Genomic DNA, 15,312 nt, shown 5'->3' on the forward strand with positions numbered 1-15,312 from the left:
AGAAATAACTAAAACTGTTCCACCTTTGCCAGAAAAGTTTGTAGGACCCATAGTACCTCATAGTAAGACGCTTACTGAAAAACTGTATTTCAGGGCCTTTAACTAGCTACTGTACAACCTACTTTTCAATAAAGTAAAGTCAGTAGAGTGTGTGGTGTGAAAATGAAAGTCAATAAACTTTCTGATGTGTTTTTTTTAGGATATCAGCTCAGGGTGAAGGATGTGTCCTCTGGAATTTTATAGGGTGTGGCATTTTATTATAACACTTACTCCTGACATTTGAAGAAAATCAATGCATCCCGCTTTTTCGGCTTGAGTCATTTTTTACTATGAGGACTTTTGCACACATGTTCTAAATGTCATTGTGCGGTCTATTCACAGCAGTATTTGCAGGTAAGTGATGATGTGAGGAAAGCGGGATTTTCAGTTAAAACTGAGAGGGAGAGGGGGAAAAAAACCTTCCCAAAAGGCTGGCTTTACCTGCAGGCCATTGACTTTCCTGTGTATGTATGTGTGTTTGTGTGTGTGAGGGGAGGGTTCACCCAAGTGTGTTAATCCATTCTTCCTAGTTGCTGTCGCTGGCCCTCCTTCATGCTTCTCACCTCACATTATCACCATTCTCCTCCTTCTCCACCCCCTGGTAACCTGACCCTGCACCCACAGCTCATCCAATCCCTCGGTGTGTCTTCAAAGGGCTTCACGGTTTTACGAGTAATCAGGACACACACACACACACGTTCCACAGGTGCACAGCCACACACGCTCACGGGGATACACGCTGCCTTTCGATTCTGCCCATATTTTGCAAGAAGTAACCTTTAGAGGGCAGCAGAGTTTCACTCAGAGTGAATTGTTAGACACTGTGCACATGGTTCGAACAATGCTTCTCTTTCCTTTGCTTTTCTAATTTACCATAACCTCTCTCTCTTCTTCCATACCAACTTCTTGCATACCTTCCTTTCTCTCCTTCCTCTCCCTTTGGATCTGTGCTGTTATTCCTTTCAGCTCACCCCACCCACCCCCTGTGTCCCAGTTGTGGAGTGAGTTGGAGATTGACAGATCTGCTATATCTGGTTACAGGCTGTAATTAAAACTAATTTGGCTTGCTGATGGCATTTTCCGCCCCCGCTTCATCCATTGCAAGTAGTCAGTATTAGTTGATCTGACGTCTTGTATCATATTAGGTTATTGAATGAAAAAAGAGGTAAACAGGCAGAGGTAGCAGTGGCATCACCCTAGGGTGACAGCCACTCTAGGCATGATACAGTTGCCAGACAGATTGAAATGAGAGTGTGAAAACTCTCTCTCCCTGTCTCTGTCTCTCTCACACACACACACACATATATACACTAAGTAACTAACTTTGTCTATCAATTCCCCCATTTTTTTTGAAAAAGTTGAACAAAAGTTAAATACATTCCATAAAGAGCACCAGTATGCACATATGCATACCACACACACACACACACACACACACACACACACATCACAGTTGGCTCTGTTACTGGATTTATTGATCAGATAAACAGTCCGAGGCCCAGAGGTGATGATCACTTACAAATCGCTCTTCATTTGTCCTTTCCTCATCTTTTGCCCTCAATATCTGGACCACCTGGAAATATCTGGAAACACCTTTTGGTCCCTCTTGCTTTTAATATAAAGTGCTTCCTACTGTGCATGAGTCAAATTTCCCAAACTTTTGACAGTTGGGATACTTGGGAAACAAACTATATGTTGAGAATTTTAGCAAAACAGATGTTCTGACACACATTGTTTGTACCTGCTCTATTTCATCCTTCAGCAAAGTTTAAATAGTGACAAAGTGACAAATCGTTCTTCCTCTAAGTAGAAAAACTTCTTGAAGAGACAAAGATGCTGGTAATTCATTGATCAGTTTTTCATTCAGACTTCTTGGTTATTGAAATCATTGTCATTATAGTTGAACAATATCCCACAATGTGACCAAAGCACCAGCTACTTCATGTAGATTCACACTGTACGCAGAAGACATTAAATTGTTACTCCAGAGATTTTGTCTCACACTGCAATATAGATGGGGGACTCACAAGAGACAGGTTAAACAAGACCAACTTGGGCCACACTGCCTACTTCTACCTGTGCGTGACGGCTACCTTGCTGTACTGAGGTGTTGAGTTAAAACATTTTTTTAAATATTTTTTTCATGTCTGTGACATTCTACAGATATAGAATGTAGTGAAAGGTGTAATGTTGCTGTTATGATGTCCATGTGACTATCAACGATAATTTTCACTGTCTATTTTTGCTGAGAACAGGGACAGCTGAATGACTCAATTCATAGAGAGAGATCGCCACCACACTGGCAAAAGATAAGTAATTTTGTGGGAAAGTGTGGAAAAGTATCAGGAATCCATGTTGAAATGAAAAGCACCCTTGGCGCCTAGTTACAAAAATTCAGAGGTGCACGACCAAGCTCTGCGACAGCTTGCGGTCCGACGAGCGCAATTATGTCGCCCATAAACCAGGCTTAAATGGCCGCAAGCGACGATGCGATGCCTGCAAACGTAACTAGTGAGCAAGTACTCACCCATCTTTTACTTTTACAGTCTGATCTCGACCGCACAGCTGATAGGTACATGGTTTGTTTACATGACAACAGACATGCATATTTGACGGATTCAATGTGGACAGAGAGCGTCCAATGTTACGCGATGTGACGCAATAGTCGGACACTCGCCTTCATAGCATGCTAATGTTTGATAATTAGGACTAAACACAAAGTACTGAGGCTGATGGAAATGTCATTAGTTTTGCAAGTATTTGTCCATAAACCAAAGTATCGGGGTACATGAATGTCTGTACCAATTTTCATGACAATCCATCCAGTAGTTGTCAAGATATTTCACTTAAAATAATAAATGTCAACCTGCAGGTGGCCCTAGAGGAAAAGTCAGGGGATCACCAAAGCCATTAGGATTTGTCCTTGGGAATCATGATTATCTGTACAAACTTTAATGGCAATCCATCCAATATTTTTTTTCAGATATTTTAGTCTGAACCAGCTGACACTGCCATCCCTAGAGCCACGCCACTAGTGTGGCTAAAAAAGAGTGAAAGTCAAAATTGATGCAGCAGAGGTAGAGATATCCTGACTTTTAGTCCCCAGTATGGGTCACGCTCTAAAAACGTTAGATCCTACACTTCCCATATTGCACCCAAACAACCTCCCCTGCCTGGTTAATGCCCACATATTTCACATATTTCAAACTCTATGCCAAGGTTTGTAACACAGGCTTTCTGTTAAAATCAGTGGAGTTGTCTTTTAAATGGTTTGAAGAAATCTCTTGAAAGCCAAAAAAAAAAGATCAGAATGTTTTTTTCTCTCATTTATATTTGTATTAGAATATTTTAGGAGCATTTATGTCATGCTACTAATTAATATTTCATTAAAAGCTCACAGGTGTGTCATTCATACTCAATCTAAAGTTGAAACTTCCTAATAGCACTACAGACAAGCATTTTTAATGAATTCCAGCTCGTCTCTTCAAACGATTCCTTTATCTGATGAAAGATTTAACACATGCAGCGAGAGAGAGACTTTTCTTTTTACTTTTCCTCTCTTCCACAGACAAACTGAGTATTGAGTCAATGGCTTTTCCTGTCAACACGGTTTGTCTTGTACAGTCACTGCGTGCACCCTGGCGACCCATTAGGCTATAGACCTCCTCTACACTTTCAATCTCGCCCATGCATCCGCAGAGTTATCTTCAAAAATCAGTTTACTCTTTTTCTCTCACTCAGATCAGTTCACACTGCGCTCTCTCCTTCTCCCTCTCTCTCGACTGTGTCTACCTCCCCTCATCCAGAGCTGCATATTGAAAGGATACGCGGTCTCACTTCATGAAGCTGTGAGTCTCATTTAAATAGATGCTGCAGCTGGGCTGACACGCAAGCCTTGTCTCCTGAATCCATGCTCCTCTTGCAACAGTAGAGTGGGGAGAGCGGAAGCCAACAATGGTGTGACAAATTGCGTTTTCTTATTTTTCATTCCTCTGATTTATTCCTTCCCTCCATTGCACTGCCGTCCATCAACACCACCCACACCCCTCAGCCACTCCCCCATCCTGTTTCCCATCTCGTTCTATCCTTTGGAACGGAAAGCCTCTAGCAGTGGTAATGACGGAGGTTAATTGGCTTTGCTGTGTCTTTAGGAGGTTGGATAGTGACGATGGCAGTGGTAGGATAGGGGGTGACAATTTTCTCTGGATGCCCACGTGCTAACCCTCAGCTGTTTTCACATAATCTGAAATCTTCCCCACTGAGAGTTCTCTTTGTCTAGGCAGCGTGCAGATAAAAGAGACTTTCCACATGGAAACTTTCATACAGACACTGACACCTTTCACGCTATTCAATTACTCAGGGGTCACACTCTGATACTGCATGCCATCAGAAAGTTGAGTTGATTTGCATTTCCAGGGAATGATAACACAAGTTGGACAAAAATAAGATGAATTGTTGACTGTGATGGATTGCCTGTCTCAAGCAATTTTTGAAGGCTCTGCAAGTAGATTTTCATAGTGAAATAAACAAATGAAAATCAGAGAGTACGTTTACAAGCTACTAGACATCCCTTCCTAATGGGCTTCTAATGTAAGAGATGGGGGGACAAAATCCACAGGTCTCGTTCTGTGCAAAAATCTATTCTAAACGTTTAGCCAAAGCTAATATGAGGCTTCAGCCATTTGAGTTTGCCAAATTGTGTGAGTTTCTTCTACAAAATTCCCTGTTTGTGTTACTGTCTCTCCACTGCAGCTCAGCACGGAACCTCTGTCCAGGGAAACACAAATGAGGGCTTTTTGTACTAAAAAGACTCTAGGTTTGGAAGGTGCCCACTTGATTTAACAATCAATATACTTATACTGCTGAAGCCTCAAATTAGCTTCAGATAAACTTTGGAATAAATTTTGTACAGAACGAGGGCTGTGTATTTTGGAGACTGTCCTCTCAAGAAAAATGTAAGCATCAGTCGTTTCAGCCAATGCCCCAAAACAACATGAACACGATATGTCTATATTCAAGGGAAGAAGCCCTCTAGCTGCTGTAGTAATTATGACTGTTGTCCATTGGGAGCAAAGGAAGAACGTTGTTATAGAGCCACAACAAAATGTCAACAAAATGTTGGACTTGAACATGGAAGACCTCTGTTTGTTTTCTCTTTCCTGCAGACAGTTAACATTGATTTCCTTTAACCATGACAGCGACCATTTCCTAACCCTAACCAAGTGTTTATTACTGTAACCATGACAACAATGGTCCCCTAAACTTAATGAAGTAATTTTAAACCAAACCCCAATATTTCCTTATTGGGGTTTGGTTTAAAATTACTTCATTAAGGTTAGTAGTTTTAGTGTCTAACCTAACCAAACCGCAACCATGGCGTTGCCAGATCAGAGAACTGTATATGTGTATCTTGTGTGTATTTTTGACAGTAATTTAACTGTTTCGGAAGGCACTGACAAATTATGTCGTCCTGTCTATAGTGGCATCAGATCAGACAATGCTTTTGCTATCAGGGCCACGAGGCTCTGGAACAACATGCCCGAAGTAATTAGGTTGTCTGATTCAGTGTCTTCGTTTAAGTCTCTTCTCAAAACACATTTTTATCTGAAAGCATATCCTGATTTTACCTGAACTGGCTGTTTATTTTATTGCTTTTGTGTATTTTATGTATTTTATTTCTTTATATTTCATCATTCACTGTGATATTTTATTTCTCTTGTTGTGAAGCACTTTGTACTTTGTTTTTATAAGTGCTCTATAAATAAAGTTGTATTATTATTATTAATGCTTGTGTGTGTCATTCTGGAGGGCATGGACAGGCAATGTATTTTTCTGTTTAATTTGGAGGACTTGATGGTGTTGTCCATCATTTACATTGGAAGGGATCTCTTAATGACCAGTATGAACAGTAGGAACGATTACAGCCAGCAAAAATGGACAGATTTGAAATTATTTGAACCTATCTTTTAAGCTGTTTATATGCCACCTTATCCTGGTTTTGATTGGAGAACCCCAGCTCGCATATTCAGGTTTCTCAAAACCAGCCGAGTTTTTCAGTGTTTCTGGAAATCAGGATATGATGCTTACATGAGCAACACATAACCAGGATTCTCCAAAAACTCAATCATAACCTACGTGTGCATGTTAACATTGGCTGGATAAAGAATGGAAGTCAGTCTAAAAGCTAATCATATGCATTGGAAAATGATCAGCAGTAATGTCAAATACACACAATTTGTACTTACAGCAATGGTATCAAACAAGTAAAACCATCAGTATGATCCTTTAAGTGATATGGTGGCACTTTAAATATCAGGTTACGCACATAATGGCCTTCACATAGCAGGCATGAGCAAAAAGAAATGCAAAATAAGCTTGTTCAGAAAATAGCATGAATTTAATCTACATAATTAATAGCAATTTTAAAAGGTGTCTGTGAAAGGCACCTTGTTGAGAACGTTTTTCATTAGCCCTAGCTAGCTGTAAGTATACTGCATCAAATTATCCTGCAGTGTGTGTCTTTGCACGGCACGTGGCTTGTTAACTGTGCACTTACACAATCAATGCGTTTATCTTGCAGGTGTGTGTTTGATCATTTTAACTTTAACTTTGTTCTCCATTAACAGGATTTCTTTGAGAACTTGGATGTGCAGATCTTGGATGGATGTACTGTTCAAACGTAGATGAACTTTGACATTAATTAGGGTTATTCGTATATGTTATGTGATGGAGGTGATTTAAATACACTGTGTTTTGAAAAAGTAATCTGAATAATTAGATTGAAAGATCACATAATTTATTTACTTGAATTGAAGACTTGATATTTGTTATGGAATAATGTGAAAAATTGACTGTTATAGATATTTTTCTTAAAGTTTTTGTATAAACTAAAGACAATGAGATTTTGGAAATAGTATTTTTGTAGAAAAAGATCAAGGTGCGTATACATGGTATCCATGGTGATACATTGATCACATGGCAGATTAATATGTTGTTTATAAGGAAACCAGAAACAGCCTCAGGCATCACCCTGAGAAAGGCAAGATAGCCCAAAACATTTGGTGAATAAAGCGTGATGGAAGTGTTGTACAACGTGTTTTAATTTTTGTGATCATTTTAACTCAACAAAGGAGAAATGACCATTGAAGCTATTTTGTAATAACAATATGTTTGTTAGTCCCCAGAGCACAATAACTCAGTATCTGTAAAAGGGGGTTTTGAGGTCAACGCGACCCATTATTCCTCATCTGTCTCTTTCTTTCTTTCTCTCCACTCACCCTCACTTTCATCAGCACAAACACCTCCTTCCTCTCTATTTCCACTCCATCTCAGCCACTCCCTTCTTTCTCCATTCTGGTCCCTTCATCCATCTCGATGCTGCGGTCAGTTAGGCCACTCCAGTTGACCGATGAGCATAGCCATTGATCACTATAAAGTCAGCCTTTTACACTTAATGAAATCCCTGTTTGCTCACTCCACATATGCAAAGTGTTTTGGAGGAGCTCCACCAACGCACCCACACACATATGGATGTCAAGTGTTGCTGGGAACTTGATTAAATCAATACAAGTAGAGGGAGATGGAGAAGCAGGCAGATGGATGGATTCAGCAGAGCATATTCATGTGTTGCACTGCTGCTTTTTTCGCCATCAAGCATCTGTTACTTTTTTTCTTGACTTTCTGCCCCTCTCTCACTCTGCCTCTGCATCTTTCTGTACATGGCGTTTATTAATTATACGAAGGAGCCTTTGATTTGTTGTGAGGTGTTCAGGTGCATCATAACACACTGGCGCTGTGTCAAGATCAATTTACAGTGTACAGACCCTTATCACAAGCACGCCTCAAAGTGCTTCATGAACAAACAAGGAGAACAAAGTAAATCCACACAGAGAAGACAACTAAAATCACAGAAGGTCAGAGCAAACTTTTGCTAAGAGGCTGCAGCACATGAGCTCAAGTGGCAGCTTGTGAAACCATGATTGCTTTAAAGAAATACAACAGTGTTTGTTTGACACACGCACACACATATTTAGCTGGAATGGACATAAAACACATAAATGTGTTTGGAGGTTGTAGATGGTCAATATTGAGTGCTTTGTCAAGTATTTGCAAGGAATATGGGCTGATCCAATCTCAACCCCAATGTGTGGAAAAAGTAAATTGGAAGACATAGCTACAAAAAAAACATTTTTATAATCTTTAAAAAAAAGTGTTACCATTGGTGTTTCCACGAAACCACTCTTGCTCAAGAGGGATCTGCTGAAGAGCCCATCTTCTTCCATGAACACTCCACCTGTAGCTAGCATCCATCCACATGCATGCTAATTGGCTGCATAGAGGCATCTAAATTTCAAATTGAAAGAAAATGTTGGCACTAATTATGTGGACATCAAGTCTGTGCTGGTGGAAGATTTTGGAGGCGAGAGCAGAAGGCTTTAGCTTCCATCCAGCAGCTGTCCCCTGGTGAGTGCTAATATGCAACTCAGGTAACGAAGAGCAGTAGCACATTTATGCTTCTCCAGACTTGTTTGGACAAGAGGAATTCAAGCCTCATACTTGATGAAACTACACAGCATGTGCCAACATTCAACAGTAAGTGGCAGCACACTTTAAATAACAATGTTACACATGTGGACGGGGAAAAAAAGGACCAGTACTAGAGGGTGTGTGGCCCATTTCAAGCACTGATGTTGTCTTGACAACATGAAGGTGAAAAGTGGCACACCAGGTGTATTTTCCAGCTGTGAACCTAAGATAGCTAAAATCCAAATCTGTTTATGTGATGCACTTATTAATTTAGAGGTATGTCAACTGAAAGAGACTTTGCCAACCATGAATCGAACCAAGACAGGAGCAGATCCTGTCAGAACGCTCTGCGGGAGGGCGTCTGAGCCTGCCACAGTGGGGAGTCTTGAGTCATCTCGTGGCAGGTGGAGCTGGGTGGTGGAGGGTACCTGTGAAATGAGTGACACAGAGTATGAGGAAAAAGGCTAATTTGTGAATGGGAAGAGGCATGATAGTGAACCAGGAACTGAAGAAATCATTGGACGGATCAGATGAACCGGCCGGTGGCAAGAGAGAGGAGAGGCTGGAGTGGACTGAATGTTTCCTTCTGCTCAGGCTCATTGCTGAACTTAAAGTTAAACAGCAGCAATGAAAACATCTTAAATGTGAAGGTGGAGTGGAGCTGTGCAGGGAGAGCCACAGCTTCTCCTTTGGATGCAGAGGTCGCTTGTGGCTGTGACCCGTTGTTAAAGATGGGGACACATTGTCCACTGTGGCAGATGCCGAGGTGAGGGAATTGTGATTTCTATTTTGGTAGAATAGTGATTAGTGTTTACACAGCCTGTTTAGTTTGGAACAGAGGGACGAGGGTAGCATTTCAGACTAGCATCAATGCTAAATAGTGACTAAACAGAGCATGGTTTGCAATTTAACTTCTTAGATACAACAATAGAAGAACAATAAAGGTGAACACAGCTGAGGTGCATATATGAGACCGGTTTTCATGATGTCAGTGCAGCCAGCATCACAGTACACAAATTAGCTGACAGTGAAGCATCTGAATAATCTTTTTGGTCTTTTTGACCAAAGAGGAAAGTAAAAGATAACTGCATTAACCCATCTCATTAGCAGTAGCAGTTACCCACAGTGTGTGTAGTAGTGGCAGTAGCTTCGGTAGTGGGTGTTGGAGGATCAAGTGGAGCTGGAGATAAAAAAAGACACATTTTTTAATATAGTGTTGACAACCACAGTGGTCAGAGGCTCTGACCTAAAGCAGTCCAGCTCCTCCACCAGGAAGTCTGCCACATACTTCTCTCTGACCTTATCCTGAGCAGACAGGACCTTTGGGTGGCCTGATAGTCCACTCCGGTCATGGCAGTGTCAAATTATTCAAGATTCTACTGCCACATACCTAATGCAATGGAAATTATGGCTCTACAATTTTCTTATAAAAAAGATGGGAAAGGTTTCCTGTACATTGCACATTTCTACCATAAAAGCCCTATATAACATGTCAGCTTTCATTAACTGAACATGTTAATCCTGTGTGTTGTAGGTTGTAGTGTGACTGTGGTGCAGAGGGTATTATTATGAATATTTATAATTATATACATGCTAAATGTGGTTTGGAAATTGCATGTGTTTTCACTTTGATGTGGCATGAATGATGTGTGACCACCTCAAAAGGTGGTTTGAAATGGCAGATTAAGAACTGTTGTCAAGACATCTTGGGTGCTTTTAAATCTGAATTATCAGAATTTAGTAGCTTTTTAGACATGCATTTTTTCTCTCAATTTTCTAGACAAAACACACAGACACACACATTAGTGTTTGCACAGCCTTGAAATGAAAGACCAAAGGAACATTAATGGATCTATCAAGCCTCTTGTTGTCCTCCTTCCAACCATAGAGACATCACAAACAACCTTGTTGCTACTCTGCCACGGACAGCTTAACCAATCTCAGGCAAAGCAGAGGAATAAACAAGTCTGCAGAGGAGAGGAGAGGAAACGAGAGGAGCGGAGAGCAGTGAAGAGAGAAACAGATGATGAGAGGAAGCGCATGAAAGACATAAGATGTACAGTACTGTATAAATAGAGAGAATGCTGGGGGTTTTAGGCAGCTTTGCTGTACATATGCAATATTTTAAAAGTTTTTCTATTCAACCCCACAAGCAGACCCAGAACACTTCCTCTCAGATGAGCTCTTCTCTCACATAACTGTCCAGCAAGTGAGATTGGTCCAACACATACTCTGCATTTAACTGAGCATTCGCTAAACCACTCCCCCTGAACAACAATTGTCCTTGTCACAGTGTAGAAACCATAAGTTGGTCTGACAAGGTTTGGACTCTCCATGCCGAAGTGGTGTGCATGGGGCTGTAGTAAGAGCGATGCTAGGCATGTTAAGAGGTTGGAGGGTGGTGTCTTTTTTTTTTAGCCTTTCTAAAACCAAAACCACAGTAGCACAGCAGTAACTGTGTGTTTGTCTGCTCTAATGTACAGTAAGCTGCAATCATCAGCATGTATGTCTAACTAGCTTACTGTAGATACTAAGCTAGATAGTAGTACTACAGAGTGTTACCTACAAGGTCAAGGAGCACATAGTACCTATATTAGTTTGTGGGGTTACAAGTTATATTAAAAAAAGCTCTGACTCCTATTTCTCATAATTATATATATTTTTGTTGGCATATGATGTAATACAGGTGATTTTTCAACAATACACATAATTTGTGTAAAAACTGCTTTTTCTGTTCAAAATTAGCTTGTATTACTTGTCACTCTAGTGACTGTCAAAGCTCAATTAGCTTCTTAGCTGCAGCTGAAAAAGCCAGCTAGTCATTTCAGCCAACAAAATTGATGGTCGTCGGGCTAGAAATGAGGAGCTTGTGTTGTCTATCTCTGTCTAAAATTTGGAGTGGTCCATCTGCAATCATTATCACTGTAAACTGCATCTATGCCGTGCAAGAACAGACAGCTAAACACAGAAACAGTAACTAAGGGGGGCAGGGCTTAGCAAACGACCAATTATCTTGGGAACACAGGGAGTGATAGGAAAAGTAAACTTTAATATTATGAACTCTATTATTAGTAAAATGCTTCACACATACACACACACACACACACACACACACACACACGGTTAGACACAGATATATGCACTTTACCATAGATGTGGGCAGAGTATCTCCAAAGTTAACTCAATAGCCAGTAATGGATGAAAAAAGAAAGTCAGAGAGAGAGAAGCAAGGAGATAAAAACAGAAACAAGAGATTGCAACTGAATTTCCAAATGTAAGGAGGCAGAGAGATAATTGTGCTACTCTGAGCCCTGCCTCTGCTTTTGTCAGTCAGACAGCCATGACACCCGGCAATGAGCTCAGCTGTGATCAGGAAAAGTGGGTCTTCTATTCACTGTGTAGATGTTTTGAATATTAACTCACCTTCTGTGACTCTAGGCCTTGTCTTTCTTTCCGTCCAGCCCCTTTTATTCCTCTGCCTCTCCACATTGCACCTACTTTACATCACACAGCCTTCCCCTGCACCTCTGCCTATCTCCTTCTGTCTTTATCTCCTCTCCTCATGCCCAGTGTGCCTTGATGGCTGTGCATCTGATTGAGATTCCAGTTCTATTAGATGTAGGCTAGATTACATTGGCATTAGATAAATATTGCATATAAAACCCACAGGGAACAGTCTGCTTTTAATACTTGTAAGCTAGTCATCAAGAAATCCCTGGTTATCTACAATACTATCTCTGTGTCTTTTTCACTTTCACATCAAACTTGCTCATGGTATCACACCGAGGAGTGATGTTTGGATGTTAATGGATTAATGGTACATGATATTTCTAATTTTTGTCAGTGGCAGTTCACTGCCAGTCTTATACTTACAGTATTTTACATTATTAATCATTTTTTAAATTACACAGCATTTTTAAAGCTAAGTATGCCACCATAATGGAATTGTAATAGGCCCTGCAACTAAAGATGTACCAGTATTAAGTTAACAGTGACAATTACAACAACACAAACATTTTAGCACTGTGCCCATGTTTCACATACCTGCTCAGAGTGCAGCTGCAGGTCACAGATGCTGGATGGAAGTAGCTGAAGAACAGGAAGTGTGATGTTCATAAGTAAATTCTACAATTACCCTTGAGCATTATGAAGGTCAATTCACAGCATAGTGGCTACAGGTTAAACAAAAACAATAGCACATGAAAAGAGGGGGAAATAAAAGGGGCTTCATTGAATTCCATCTCTTTTACAACTGTACATGCATGGTAGCTGCTAAATTGCACAAGTGCATTTATAACCATGGATTCGAAGTGAGTGAATATTAACATATAAATGTCATAGCTAGCCACTATGCCCCCCTGATCCTCATGTTACCCAGTGTTTCCACCCTCCCTTATGTCTCCTGGCTGTCCTCTGTCTGTCATTGTGTTTTTTGTGTTCTAGCCTGGCTTCCTGGGTACCTGCTTGCGGCTGATCACCGGCACACCTGCATTCCATTATTAATCAGTCTCCACCGTTCTTATACCAGGCACCTCCACACCACCGACGCCAGATCGTCCCCGTACTTGAGTGCGCCACGGCAAATAGTAAGTTACGATTAAAATATTATCATCTTGCATATCGGTGATTCTGATCTCCCTCTGCCTCAGACACGTTCGCTGCCGGTGATCACCGCTCCAGACCACTCTACACCAGTCCACCGCCTGGTTGTTCAGCTACCATCTCTACACTCATCAGTCCAGAGCCGGCGGCCTCGTCTCCATTCGGAGTGCCGCCAGTTTTCGTCCCCGACCCGGTCCGGTCGAGTTCCCGAGACGGCAGTCAACTACGCCGAACTTCTCACAACCCACCAATTTTCTGTTCAATAAAGACTGTGGTCAACTTACCGAGCTCTGTCCCGTGTGTTCTGCGTTTGGGTCCTAAAACCTGAGTTTACGACAATATAGGATATAAGTAATTCATCAAACTGCTGTATTAACCAACAAGACTGTTGCAGGCACCAGTATAAAAACATGTGCTGACATTTTCATCAGGCCCAAGTCGAGTTTCAATAAAAAGCCATATGTATAATTAGGTCTAATTGCAGTAATATCATGTTATGCATTCTATCTTCCTGACATAGAACAGTTAAATATAATCCTATTACAGATCCAGTATTACCCTTATATTCACTTTGATTAGTGTCTACAGTAACATTATAGTTTGAAGATAAATCCTGATAATCAATTAAGTTGCTTAATTTAATAAAACACACACACATTCAGTAATCCATAGAACTACAGAAGCACCATGGTTTCATTTTGTATTAGTAGTTTGTAGCGACTTTGTGGAAGACTAAGTAAACCATATTTGTTGTTCAAACACATGGCATTTTTGCTCCAGCTAGTAGATATCATCACTTTATGGCCAGATTGCATGAAGTTTGCAGTGGATATTCATGACCCAAAAAAGACCTCCTGATCTTTAGTTCCACCACTTAAACCATCAATTTCTTAGTGATATAAGTACCTACACTGAATGCACGTTTTGTTGAGCCCATAGCGAAGCAGAGAGCAACCAGCCACATTCTAGCCCAGGTTGACAGCTTGGTTTCTTGACATGACCTAATGCTTTATGATTTATAAAACAGGACTCACATTGCAGTGTGATGCAAGTTGAGGACCATTCATTCATAATTATCAAACTATCATGGTAATTAAAGGTTACCATGTCGATGGAGGCGAATGCAGATGCGGCGCCCAGTAGCTTCTTGTTATAATTTTTCACCTTTATTGCTGAAGCACGTATTACCTATGACAGAAATACACCTATCAGCAGATGTTGCTTTTTTTAACATTAAGATGCCGACCATATTATCAACACTATCTTGTTGCTGCTGTTTACATTCCCCCAGATGCAAATTTAAAAAAATCACTACAGAATTATTACTTTCTGGGTGTGTACGTGTATAGGTATCGTAAATATGTAAATAACTGTATATATTGTTTTATTTCTTTTATTGTTATTTTATTTTACTCTATTCTAAATTTAAATATTTGTACATATGTTCTAGGTGTCACAGTTTGTCTCCCTGCCCCTCCTCTCCAGCTACATTTCTGTTTCCCCTGGCACCCTTCATTGCCTTTTTCCACCGAGTGCCCTCAGACTTGTCCCTCCTTTCACCTGACTGCCCCACCCATCTTCACAGCTGTTCCACTTCCCTCATCTGCTCTGCGATTGCCTGGCCTTCCCCGCCCACCTCCTCACCTACATCTCATTCAGATGTCAGCCACTTTCTACATCTACTGGCCCAGATCCTTTGTTCCCTTGTCAATTTGTTCTAGTTGCTATGTTTCTGTCTCTGCCTACCTGCCTGTAAGCTCTTCTCATCAATAAACCACTGAAGTAATCCTGCTGCCTGCTTTGTCTGCATTTGGGTGCAATCCTGCATTTCCTGAGCTGTGACACTATGTGTGTGTAGCATGAAGGGGCTACAACTTACATTTCATTGTGCAACCCTGTGTTGTAAAATTACAAATGAATGACCTTGATTCCTTGATAATTAATTATGACGACTGCTGTTGCACTCATTTGACACATTTGACTGCTTAGGCCCTTGAAACAAGGTGCTGGTTTATAGCACTTGGGCACATCTAGCAGATTTTAAAAAATGACCAGAGGCAAGGTTGCCAGGTCCTACGAAATTGTACATATCAAAGTCTGCATAATACCAGTTTGAAAAAAGCTAAAGACCAACAATTTCTAAGC

The 15,312-nt window shown here is 40.7% G+C and overlaps 1 long non-coding RNA gene across 1 annotated transcript; it reads right to left on the reverse strand.

The window, feature by feature from the left end:
- Positions 1-7,616: 7,616 nt before the first annotated feature.
- On the reverse strand, positions 7,617-13,144 carry LOC122874992. The gene is made up of 3 exons (XR_006377719.1): positions 13,026-13,144; positions 12,610-12,654; positions 7,617-8,993 (listed from the first exon to the last, which is right to left on the reverse strand). It is a non-coding gene; the product is annotated as an uncharacterized LOC122874992 (long non-coding RNA).
- Between the last annotated feature and the right edge of the window lie 2,168 nt (positions 13,145-15,312).

The sequence above is a fragment of the Siniperca chuatsi genome, linkage group LG4, assembly GCF_020085105.1.
Source record: "Siniperca chuatsi isolate FFG_IHB_CAS linkage group LG4, ASM2008510v1, whole genome shotgun sequence".
NCBI lineage: Eukaryota > Metazoa > Chordata > Actinopteri > Centrarchiformes > Sinipercidae > Siniperca > Siniperca chuatsi.